Source organism: Pogonomyrmex barbatus, unplaced genomic scaffold, assembly GCF_055798465.1.
Source record: "Pogonomyrmex barbatus isolate J1 unplaced genomic scaffold, ASM5579846v1 scaffold5, whole genome shotgun sequence".
In the NCBI taxonomy this organism is placed as follows: Eukaryota; Metazoa; Arthropoda; class Insecta; order Hymenoptera; family Formicidae; genus Pogonomyrmex; species Pogonomyrmex barbatus.
Window position 1 is genome coordinate 8,167,671 of NW_028297149.1, and position 11,812 is coordinate 8,179,482.

An 11,812-nucleotide genomic window follows, 5' to 3' on the forward strand; every position below is an offset into this window, starting at 1 on the left:
ATTCGATGAAGAGGAAAAGGGCGCCGCCGCAAGCGAAATGAACTGTAAAGCGGAATGCTCGGATTGTAAAGCCACCCCCGCGGAGCTGCTTGAACTGGGATCAACCAAAAAAAAAAGGAGAGAAAGAAAGAGTAAAAGAGAAAACCGAGGGGACGACCCTCGCCATCGAGACTTTTCGACGCTGGGACGATCTTTAAATTAAGTGCGTCAGCTTATGACGCCCATGTAAAGTCTTGCAGGGTGGATTTTCGATTCGCGTGCACGAGTCGAACAGGAAAACTCCTGAAATGCGTGGCGAATTGTGCGCCAGCGGGGACCCCGAGGGTGAAATGAATCAAGCACACCCTCGCCATGCAGGACATACATTAGGCTGACACCGGACTTACCATTCGGAATGCTGACGATTTCTTATGTCAGGAATGAAAAGAAATAAGAGTGTTTCTCTGGAAAATCGAGAAAATATTTCGTAAAAATGAAAAAGATCTTAGTGTTAGATGTAATCATTTTAAATATATTTATAATCTTTTTTATCATATATGTGTATTATAATAATATAATATTGCAAATACATGCAATATTATAGGAAAAGAAATAACTCTCTTTTAAAATAATTAGCTTTCTTTTAGTAAATCATATTCCATAATGAATATCATAAAAGCAGATTGTGGCACACAAAGTTTACACTATTATAATCAAAACTAAACATTATTATAATCAAAATTAAAAATATTCTTTTCTAAAGTTTTTAAAAAATATTTTTTAAATTATCTGAGTGATATATTATTGTAGTTATTAAATATTGAAAGAACATAAATGTTAGTCGTTATTAAAACAACAAGAAAAATAAGTATTCCAAGATCTGTTGAACATAGCTACAAAAAAGATGATCGGAAAACATCCTGTAAAATTTTTGTTTCGCACCAACTGAAATGTATACACTCCTGGTGGATTCATAAAAATGTACTTTAGCGACCCCTGTAAAATAACATAGAAGTTAGGGTGTTCGCGATCGTAAGCGCACCATCACAGCGTAAAACGCGATGTGTTAAAAAAATCATGAGTATACTATCTGGTACACAGCATTCCCCCAAAGTTATATAAGTATATAAATTCGATAATAATTCTCTTTTTCAAAAGATGTCAAAAGATATGTGATGTCAAAAGATACGAGTAATCTCGAGAAGTACACATCGTTTTTAAAATTACGTAAGATAAATATATAATTTTCGTAACATTATGATTTTTCACAAAAAGTACAAGTATTTTCGAGAAGTAGAAAGTTTGTTCATTTCCCTTGGATAAGTTTATGATAAATACAAAACGAAGATTCACAAGGAATGACATGAACATAAGAGTGCGAAAGGTAATGGGGTTGGGTCGACGCAATACTATAGGATGTTTTCGTTCGAGGGGGTGGGTCAACGTAGATGGCAACATAATCCCCGATCGAGGAGCCTGGCACATGGGAACATGGGGGACATCTTATCTTCATATTACACACTCGTCGTGGTTCTCAACCTAAATTATCAACAATATATTTCCAAACGTGTCATATATTCTAAAATCGATTAGTAGAAATTATCTCAATTAATAATAATAATATGGATATTTTACATTTAATTTCTCTAAATATACACATAAAAATGTAAATATAGATAAATAAAATTAAACATATTTTTCACTATTTTATTGATAACAAGAACGTTTATTGCTGAGTTTACTACAATCAACTTTATAGAAGAAAAGTCTACTTTTCTCCACAAATTTCAGAAAAGATATTTATTTTACATATTCATTTTACATATTGCATTTCTTCTGCAATTTTCTGTTAGTGTCAAATACTATCACGCAAAATCGATATCTCATAAGATTAATAAATGTCACATCGATTCTACCGATTGAATCGATTGATGCTGTATAATGCGCTCTTGGATTACGTTATTTTAAAAGTTCGTAGAAGGCAGTAAACAACTTCTGCTTCGTACTGCGCGAGAATCACACGTGCTACCGTACGGAAGTAGATGGACGCGCTTGCACGTACACCCGCATACATGTACGAACTCGCATATAGAACGATTTCAGCGACTGAGAATGGTTTATGACCCGTAACCTTTCTACCCCCTCGCAACCTCTACCTTCGCAGATCTCCACCCGCTCTATTCCGCGCAACGTGACTCCATCCCTCTGTAAACTCGATCCAATATATTAGGGTTAGCTTCAGCAGGAAGAAGCTATCGACGCCGACCTACCGAATCGTCGTCTTTGCTATTTCTGCCCAAACTTTCAGACTCAATAGTTTGGGTCCTGATAATCGATAGGAAAACTAACAGCTTGCAGAAAGTAATCAGCTCTGAAAGAAACATGGGTACCGTAAAAGATGATTATTTGCCTTTAATTGATTTATCGTATAATAATTTTATAATCTCAGAAAATCTATACAGTGATACATCTATACAGTTATACAGTTGTACAGAATAAATTTGTATATAATTATTGTATAATTCAATATAATTGAATTCCTTGCAAATCTTGAGACATGCAAATTATTTTATAATTGTTAAAAAGATATACGATAATAAGAATACATAATAATTATTAAAATTAATTCATAAATATTCTTGCAGAAAAAAATGCAAATTGCAAAATTTGTTTCTGACATTTGAAGTTATGGCTTTATTGCGTCGAGAGCCACGATAAAAACACAACCTTTTTCCCTTCGATTTCCATTTTCCCCGATATGCAGTGCTTCGACATTCTATCCTCCCTACGATTGGCCGCTACAAGGGACTGGTACGTTCCGCCAGACGCTGGGGTTGGCAACTTTGAAGAATATTTTTTATTCATGTGACGTGTTTGAGGGTGCGGAAAAACACATTCTCCCGATCCAAGCTAGGATCGAACCAGGGGAATCGTACTTCCACCTACATCTCTCGGCTAGGATCTTCAATTTTAAAATTCTCCCAGAGCCTGGTCTACGGTCTCGTCCCTTTCGATCAAGATAGACGAGCCAACGTAAAGCAATTCGGTTGAAATACGAAAGCTAGACAGCTTTGATTCTGATAAACTTGAATAAACATATAATAATTTTCTTCTTTATCTAGTTATTACAATAATGATAACAAATTAAATAAATTTACATTATTTTATATTATTTTACATTATTTTCATTTCTTTAGGAATTATGTTAAATAATTATAGTTATATATAAATTAAACAAAAATAGCAATATCTAAAGAACGCTTATAATCAAATAACGCTTTTATTTGCTAAGATTTTAGACAGTCCAATAAAAGCTCGTAGACTTTTGAAACAAAGATGAGAAAAGTTCCGAATTTAGGACATAATATCAATGCTATTCTTTCCTACACAGAGAAACGATATTAAAAAAAAGCTCTTTTGTTAATTGGTCGCTCAAAACCAAAGGATGGGGAGATTCCCGAGCAACTTGCGAGACGCAGTTCGTCCCAAGGGATATCAAGAAAATTCTACGGATCGGAAGTCTTTCAAATATTTAGCAGCAATATCCAATTTCTCCTTCTGTATCTCCACAATTCTTCATAGTTGATTTGTCGAGGCCATCGTTCGGCTAAAGGCCATTCTCGATTGATCGCGAGGTACATATTTAATTAGAAAACCACAAAAGTCTTGTATAACAATATATAATGTTAATAAAGTTAATTTCATTAACTTTCAATCGGAATAAAATTAGTTTTAATTCCGTTATTAAACTTTAAAAAAATTTTATGAAAGAAATTAAAATAATCACAATAATATCTTATCGCATTTGTAATTAAACAAATAAAATAGTAAAGCTGCCTTTTAAGAATTTCGGAGTTACATAAAAGGTTTTCTTTGTACTCTTATTTTTATCAGGAACCTGTCAACATAACCAAGAAAGTTAAGATGTGATGCGCGCGCGAATAACTCTTTAGTAAGTTGTTGGTTTCGCCAACAGATAATTCCAGTGTGCGAGAAAATTGCGGATATCAGCGACACATAGTGGCTCGTCAATTTGGAAATGACAAGGCGGTCGGCCGCGCGGACATCGCCAAATGGAACTTCTAAATGGATAAGATATAAGAGTTAACACTCGAGCGAAAGAAGGAATTAGGTGTCTGATGTATGAGCCACCATCATCTATCCGCTTGCTTCCGATGAAGCATACGCCGTGTAAATGATGGCGACATTTTCTTCGGATCACTCCTTTAAAAATACGATAAATCCAACAAAAAGACATCAAAATACATAGTCAGTTAATGCAGAAGAAAACAGTAAAGCTTTTCTTATTCTATGCGAATTGTCAAATTATTTCTTTATTTTGTTTTAATGTTTATTAAAAAGTGTAAAAGTCCCAAAAAATTGGTATTACCGACAAATCATATCGCGAGATCGATAAACCGCACGACAAGGGGCATTCCTTTCGCACGAAGTTTGCAAATTCGATCTCTGCGACATAGACACGAGCAAACGCACAAGTCAGGGAAGTAGAAGTGGATGGCAGGGTGATGCATGTCCCGTGTACCAAGGGGCGAGGGGATGGCACGGAGAACGTGATCCTGTGACTGATCCGTGAAAGCGTGAAAGAGTTTCCACTCCTTTTTCCACCCCTTTATCCACTCTACGAGAACACGGGGGTGTCGCGAGGCGACGATCAATCACTCCGTGCCACAGCACCGACGCACACCTCCCTTCCCACCTAACTGACATCGCCCACAACCCTCTCCATCTACTCCCTCTCCATCCCCGTTAGGATATTCACGTAAAGGAAATTCTAAGTAATATGGCAAAAACTTTTCTCTTAAACCAAATGTATGCCTTACATGATATTTTTATAATCGCATAGTTTATTATTACTTAAGTATTAAATCTAAAAAATAGTAGGAGTCTGCTATTTTATTTTATTATAATACACATACGCGCGAGCGCATATTTTTGCAATTATTAATATGCAAACAGAGTACATCAAAATTGTTCCAAAATTAAGTTCAAATTAAGTCCAACAAACAATTGCTCATTTATCACAAATGGTATATTAATTTTTAATTAAATAGAACATATACTTCGAAAATATATAATGCTTGATGAAGCGTTTTCTTCGGCAAAATATCGGCGAGTATAAAAGAAAGAAAAAAGAAAGAATAAACGCTAAACGGCGAGGAAGAGAAAAAGGGCAGTGAGCAAATGGCGATTAAGGATCGTAGGGAAGCGAGCACGCACTGGAAAACGTAGGTCAAGATATCCAGTGCCGCTTTTACGGGCCGTGTCCGTGTCGGGAGATACTAAAACTAATGTATTCATGAGATAATTATTTCTTGCATTCATTATGGAGCTGTAAAGTTTTTATTGGACGCTGGTCGGGCTGGTAAAGTTCGAGGCATCTTTACAAAGTTAGAAACGACTCGCTCTCTCGGTCGCCTCTTTCTTCTATTTCATGCAGCCCCGTTTACGGCATGTTTAAGGACAGTTTTTAGTCCCGGATCCTACCGATAACCAAAACTCAAACAAGTTAGCGATATCTGGAATGCTAAAAGCATTCTTCAGTAATGTTTAATCGCCCGAGCAATATTTTGATGGTAATGTACGCAACGGAAGAAATGCGAAGTATTTCGTCCTTGCATCCATTTTACATACTTTGCTGATTAATTTTAAAAATCTCATCGTAATCTCGACAAATACACAAATATTATATCATAATACAACAAATATAGAGAATTATGCATTTAATTTAAATATTAAAAGTATATTTATTATTGCAGCTTTGCAGCTTGCTTTTAAAAGAAAAGCTGATATCAAAAATTTAATGTTGCTTCTCATATGGATTTCATATAATATCAAAACAATTTTGCGATCACACAGTCCCTATATCTATGATATAAAAATTTTAGTATTCAGTATACATGTTTTTAACATTTTTCCTAGAATTTTTATTTTATACATTATCATGTAATAAGTTCATTGTAAGAGCTTTTTTCTTGTCTGTGCGGAGCTTTGTTTATCGTTTTAGCTGTCTATATAAAGTTTCTATTTTTATAAAGCATAGAATCGAAGAGTTCGTATAATAAAACGTTTCTCCCGCGCGGATGATAAAACCGTTCCCTCTCTTAAAACACAGGGATAGTACTAATGCCACACGAAAGAGTGATTAATTGGAAGCGCGGCGCCGCGCACAGGAATATCGACGACAGCGTGGCTTGTCGGAACGAAGAGCCTTATTCACCTTTGTACATCCGCCAATTATATCTCTTTAATTAGAATCACTTCCGCGCAACACCGTCTCGGACATTAAATAATAAAGAGATGCTCGTTAAAAATTTTTTCACTCGCGGCCCGCCGTTTTTTCTTCCGCGCTTTAAATATGCAAATCGCGACTTAATGGGTAATCAAAGAGTTCGGCGGAATTACGCCGCTCTACGATGTCTACTTCATTAAGCGTCTTTACGGTTGAAATTCTTCTTTCTTCATCCCCCGCCTTCATTATCAAAGTAGACACCGCGACCATCCTTTTGTACAATTCCAATATGCCGCTTATCGATACCTATATTATCGATATTATAATCGCGATCGTTATCATTTATTATATTTTGATGATATCGTATTATGACGTATAATTATAAAAGCGTATTTGTAATACATTTAGCTTAAATGTATAACAATATATCAACATATTACATAGTATTTATATTAAAATTTTACATACAGAATGTCTCATACTTTCGATTATTACAAATTTCTATGACAATCGTTAATAACAAATTCTGAAATCAGTTTAAAATACAATTTCAATTTCTAAAAGTAATGTTTATTCGTAATAAATGCAATTTTCTTGAACATACTGGAAAGTCAAATAACAAAAAAATTGAAAAATATCTGACAGTCTAACTTGTCGCCACCTATTAGATGTTCTTTGGACATCTTTTGGACTTTTGCGTTGCTCGAAAGTTTACGAAGAAACTTGCTTAAAGATTTCGATCCGATTCAACTTACGTTCTATTAAACTCCAACATCGCAATCGAAGATTCTTCTCATACTGATACTCTTCTAGTATTATAGAATCAAGAAACAGTAAAAAGAATGTAACACGAGTGATGGTAGAGGCTGTCCCAGAAGGATATAGGCGCCAGTAGAATATTAACAACTTTGCCTGGAGTCCTGAAGAAAGGGCATTATTCCTTTCTGTACTATCGCTAAGAGAAATATATCAATTTCTCTGTCGTGTAAAAATGTGCTTATGCGTTGCGTACGGGGAATAGAAAACATTATTTTATGGAATTTTCCATGTTCTGGCGCTGACTGCGAAATATGCCAACATTCGGACAAGGGAAGAAGAAAAAAGAAGAAATGGAAATAAAGATAAAAATAATAAAATTTTCTTTTCATTTTTCATTTTTCTGTGATCGCTCGAAAATTCTAATAATTTTCCATTACTTTTTCATCAACGCAATCATTAATTTTAAAATCTCTTGATTCTTTTCTATATGATGTATGACATTTTTTTATATTATATACGTAAACAAACATACTTAGGGGTATTGGTGAGGAATTAGGGAGTTTTTTGTACGAAAAATGAAATCAACTGACCCTTAAAGGCTTGAGATTTGAGAATCGACATAAAGAAACGGAAATTTCCAATGCGCAAGGGAGAGACGATAGTACTAACATACGGAGGCAGAATCCGGAAGAATGGAGTTGACGGTGCGAAAATGATGAAGACCGGAACCGGAAATGAAGCTCATCGTTATATATTACTCTGACGTCAATGAAAAAAGCGGAAATGTACGAACAATATAGCTTACGTGGCAGCTTTTCTAATAATAATTTGTAATAATATTTATTGTTTAGTTTTTATATCACAAAATGATGAAAAAAATGTCATGTCATAAAATTGCATAAAAAAATCAATTTTGTACAAAAACATACCCTTATATGTTTGCACGTTAAATTAAAAATTTGATATTTTTTGAAATATTTCTCTCTAATTTTAATAAAAGAATATAATTTTAAACAGATAAGAGACAGAGAAATGTTTTTAAATTTATTTAAATTTTCTTGATAGATCTTCTTGATTCATCCAAAATTTTAAATAAATGGAATGTATATCCTAACATGCACTTCTCTTGCAAGTCGTGTTACTCACCGAAAGGATGAGGGGAAGACTGGAGAAATCGGATTTTCCTGACGCGAGAAGCGCTAAACGAAAGAACGATCGATGCCGTGGGCGCAAACGTCGAGACACGAGATTTTCGCACGTGTTCACAGGCCTGTCTGTGCGATTCCTATAATCCCACGCCGCCCGCACTCGAGCTTTCGTTTCTCCCTGTAAAAAGGAGAGCGGAATTGAAATCGGCTTTCCGAAATTGCGCACCGTCCCGTAAGCATCCCTAGGGAGAGAAATGCAAACACGCCTACACGCCGAATGCGTGGTCAAAGAAGAAGGGAGACTATAAAAGTACGGAATTCAGAACTGAAAAAGAGATGCTTGTGTCGTCTCTCTCAAGATCCAGATCTTTGTATCTAAATCCAAGAAAAATCCGAGAGAAGCTCTGAAAAGCTTTAAGTTCAAACAAACAATCTGTGTATAATGTAAGGATAAGATATAGCTTCTTTCATCAGAAAAAATGAAGTATAATACATATATTCATAAACTATTTGATAGAAAATAAAATATAGAATTAGATATATATATTTAGATATACTTCAGTTTAGTTTTATATTGTGTATACTGTCGCAATAATGTGTAATAAATAATGATAAATATGTCTAAATAATATCTAATGTCTATAAATAATTAATATATAAATAACATTTTATATTATACATACATATGTAATGTATGTATTATTTTATTAAAAATCTTGTTATTTTAGTGAGAAAATTTAGTGAGAAAAATTTTAAAAAAATTTGTGATAAATATAAGATCAAAATTCTTAATTTTTGTTCTTAAATTGAAGACTATTAAAAGATCAAGTATATAAAATATATATAAAAGATTATAAAGTATTATAAATGTTAAAATGTTATGTTGTATATATTTTTAAATATATATTAAAATAAATTAACTTTATTACTACTATTTGCTAAAGATATACAATTATTTTGAAAAACATTTTACAAAGTCACTATTACATGTCATCTGTTGTAATTAAAAGGTACTATAATTATATCTGCGAAAATAAATACGTGAAAAAAATCAATTGTAGCGCCATCGTACGAACGTCATTCGAATCATATATGTCATATTCTTAAGAATAAATCGATTTTTTCAAAAATAATGAAAAAATGAAAATTATATCTATTTTTATTGAAAAACGTGTTTCTTAAAAATAAAAAATAAAGAAAACTATTTATATTAAAATAATATTTATAATAATTCTTTAAATAAAATAAATGATGCTGCAATATAATACATATAAAACTTAAATGTTTAAAAAAATAAATTGACTTATCTTTAAGACATATATATATTTCACAAAACATATGTATAAATAAATAATATTATGTACCATATATCGTATTTCAAAAATTTAAAATCTGTATAACATAATTTTTTTATATTATATTTATATTATAAAATTATATTTATATTATAAAATCAAGTAAGACAGAATTATAAAAATTACTATAATAATTACAACTCATACATTGTAAACTCACTAAAAACGCTATAAATATTATAGAGAAATATGTTTGAAATAATTGAAAAACTAGTCACACTATATGTTCTTTCACTCTTGAACTCCACCATAAAACTGACTACCCTTTTTCCTGAGGTTTATATGGAAAGCAACTGGGAATGTAAGCTCCACCCATTTCTCTTTCTCAAGAAAAATAAAAAATGTAAATCTTATTTTTTATTCTAAATTTATTACTAAAAATACTTATATGATAAAAAGATAATAATATTCCATTATGCTGCATATAAGTTATATATACACAAATTCCAAATTTACTTTGTGTTATTTCTTTAAAAATTCTTATAAATAATTACTTATATAAAATTATTTTTTTCTTTTAATGTTTTTTAAAAGAACATTTTTTATCATAAATAACATACAATTTTAACATTCAAGTACATATTTTTTATAAAAGATCTAATACAAAGGGTGATTCTTTTTACTCAGGATAGAAAGGGGTGAAACCCCTAAAAAGTGTAAACAGCTGAAGAGAATGAGGATAAAAGGAAAAGAATAAAAATATTTTCTCACTGGTATTTCACTTCAATAATATATGTATAGTCAATTGAGAATAAGCAGTAATTTAAATGTTGCAGTTTTAAAAGAATATGATAAATAATATGTTTGTATAATATAAATAATATTTAATGTCTACTAAGATATGTTTAAAATATATTCAAAATATGTCAAAGAAGTATTGAAAAGAAGTATTTAAAAAAATGCTTACTGAATAATATAAAGAATGTATTGTAAAAGAAATTAATTATTCTTAGTTATTCACTTCTACAATTTAATCATATTTTAATATAAACATTAGCATAATTTTTGTGGCTAATTCTTAAAAAATTAAAAGTAAGTTTTAAATATATAATCAGAAATATATAATATATATAAGCATATATAAAGAAAATAAAATCAAATATTGATTGTTCACAAAATAATCTGTAAGTTTTTAATAAATACAAATTGTACTTGATACATGCACTTGATATATACACTTAGAATTCTTACACACTTTTAGAACTATAACTGCTTCACATGATTCTAACATCCTAACAACTACTTGATAATAGGCATACTGCGAGGCAGATTTGACAACAGCCTGTGGCGAACTGAACTACCCTTTCCATGTAGAATAGTCTGCGGGGTAGATCCAATACGATCCTGCCCAATCACAAGCAGCTCCCAACCAACCCCCAGGAGTTTATCCTCTGTAAGGAACGTTGGAGAGGGACAGCGAGCAGCAGTCTCTGGGATACCGAGCATGCTCTGACGGAGCAGTCGCAATCCCATGTTTCGTATCCTATCAAGTTTGATAGAAAACAGGAGAAAAAATTGACTATCTTAATGTATATGAAGTAAAGATTGATAAATGTCTTATTAGTATCTAACTCATTTATATAACTGATAAAACCTTAGCTTAACTTATATGAAAGTACTTACATTATCTATGACATTTATTTAAATAAAAAAAAATAAAGATTAATACTTATAAGTCACAAAATGCTAAAGAAGTATAGTCAATACTTCTACTGCTATAGCACCCTTTTTTAGCAGCTACCCCTTTTTATGAGAAAAGGGGTGCCTGTACCCCTTTCAAAGGGGTTAAAATATAAAAGGGGGGACTATGTAATGTGGCATCAGAAAGATCTTTTATTATCAACGGGCCAAATGGCAAATTCAATAATGGCAGTTAGTAAGGTATGCCATTTTCACTGAATCTTTTTTTTTTATAATCGCGAACTTTTTGACAGTTTTGTATTCATTTTTTCGAACTGTTAAATTACAAACTTCTATAACAAAAAAATTAATTTACTTTGACATATGTTTGTTATAAAATAACACGTAATATAAACTATGTTTAATGATGGATAACTGTAAAATTAATGAAAAATATATTTTCTATCATTTTCTCTATAACCTAACTTTAATCATTTTCTTTATTTAATCTGATAAGAAATACACGAAAAAGCTGACATAATTTATACTACTTTACTTTGAATCTCAATAAATTTGATTCACAATTTTTCTCGTAAAAATATTTTACACACACAATAAACATAACAAAATTTTAATATGCTATTCTCATAACATAATGAGTAGGTTAGAATTTCAGGTAGATCCACTCTTTACCCACAGAG

At 31.9% G+C, this 11,812-nt stretch overlaps 1 protein-coding gene across 1 annotated transcript in view; it reads right to left on the minus strand.

Moving 5' to 3' along the window:
• LOC105427206 (uncharacterized) overlaps positions 1-11,810 on the minus strand; it is a 67,568-nt gene extending 55,758 nt beyond the window's left edge. Inside the window, exons 1-2 of the mRNA XM_089081790.1 lie at positions 10,687-11,810; positions 8,135-8,314 (exon numbers count right to left, since the gene is read on the minus strand). The gene's annotated coding sequence lies outside the window, so the exon portion shown is untranslated. The remainder of the gene's footprint in view (positions 1-8,134; positions 8,315-10,686) is intronic.
• Between the last annotated feature and the right edge of the window lie 2 nt (positions 11,811-11,812).